This window comes from Acyrthosiphon pisum, chromosome X (assembly GCF_005508785.2).
Source record: "Acyrthosiphon pisum isolate AL4f chromosome X, pea_aphid_22Mar2018_4r6ur, whole genome shotgun sequence".
Lineage (NCBI taxonomy): Eukaryota > Metazoa > Arthropoda > Insecta > Hemiptera > Aphididae > Acyrthosiphon > Acyrthosiphon pisum.
The window spans coordinates 95,611,710-95,613,182 of record NC_042493.1 but is presented as its reverse complement, the minus strand read 5'-3'; the positions used below and the strand labels follow the sequence as shown (position 1 = coordinate 95,613,182).

At 36.0% G+C, this 1,473-nt stretch overlaps 1 long non-coding RNA gene across 1 annotated transcript in view; it reads right to left on the bottom strand.

Annotated features, from left to right (window-relative positions):
- Positions 1–422: 422 nt before the first annotated feature.
- Positions 423–1,473, bottom strand: part of LOC115034458 — a 3,651-nt gene continuing 2,600 nt past the window's right edge. Inside the window, exon 2 of the long non-coding RNA XR_003839812.1 lies at positions 423–742. This is a non-coding gene — a long non-coding RNA (uncharacterized LOC115034458). The remainder of the gene's footprint in view (positions 743–1,473) is intronic.

Sequence of the window (1,473 nt, the reverse complement as noted above, 5' to 3'; positions counted from 1 at the left end):
AAATTTTTTTTTTTCTTATAAAATAGTAAGTGTAACATATTCTTAAGTCAGCATAGCCATCAACTATTAATTATCAGGTCCTTAAGCCTAGGAACCCGTATAGTACCATACATGGCGCCTTGTCGGCCATGCTTCTTAGTTTCGAAAAATGAATGAAACTACACAGGTGTGCGTTAATGAGGTCGCTTTGATCCTCGGTAAAAGGATCCCCTAAATTGCTGTTGGTAGTGCTGATATGTCCCCTTAAACAGGACGGGTTTCGGTATTGGTACGAATCCGTCGGTACCACATGGTACTCTTGATTCATGGTGATTTTTAATTGATCTAGGAATTGCCCCAGGAACGCCCGGTTAATTTCTACTGCACTCATTTCGGGTATATATTTTTTTTCTATAAGAATAAGTTATATTATACTATCCATAAAAGAAATTCTTTTTTTTTTTTTTTTTCTATAATCTTGTTACTTCCACTCTAGGCACGATTATTCTATGACTACGGTATCTACGGTTAGTATATATTTTGAATAACTTGTAAGTTATTATCAGACCTAATGTTATACTTATTATATATATATATATATATTCGATCACTGACCTTATGCGACGGTTTTTGGAGTGATTCTCTGCATCTGGTTTGTGTTCATCCGGGGTAGTGTTCGATGGTCGATATCACGGCGACAATATATGTATTTTGATTTGTAAGGCTTATAAAATATTATGTGTGTGACGTTCCTTTCTAGAACCTCGTTGTATGCGGTAATAAGTACCCGTGTTTTAATTATTATGATTGTGACTATTATCTCATGCTCTTAGAGATCCCTACACTCGCAGCAGCCGTACACAGTCGACGGCTAACCGAATGTAATTTAAGTTGCTGAGCATTTGAAATTGTGCTTGTGAATTCCAAATAAATGATCGTAATTACGTATACTTATGATAATCTTATAAACTAGGTTTTTGCTCTTAGAAATCCCTACACTCGCAGCAGTCGTACATAGTCGACGGACAACCGAATATAATTTAAGTTATTGAGCACTAGATGCTTATGTATCCTCAATAAGTAAACGTATTTACGATCCAATAATAATTAAATTATAGTAGCACGCTATTACACGATAATAGTCACGAGGATTGTATAGTAAGGGAATATTTGTATAAATAAATTGAAAGAAATAACAAAGTGAATCTGGTGAATAATGAGGGATAATTAATTATGTGGTCATACTGAATGTTGGAATGATTCAATATACATATACGTCTGAGTTTATGTTGGTGGATACTCCTCTTGAACAGCAAAGAAAATGTATCGTGACGCTGACAGGCGTGGACGTTGTGCATCGGGTGATCTTGTGAAAAGGACTGTTCGGCGAGTCGATCCCGTGGGGTCCTTATATAGTGTGACTTTGGTGTGATCCCTTCATTAGTGCATCGATGTCTGCGTTTACGTATTGATGTGTTTATGATTTTCTGTCTT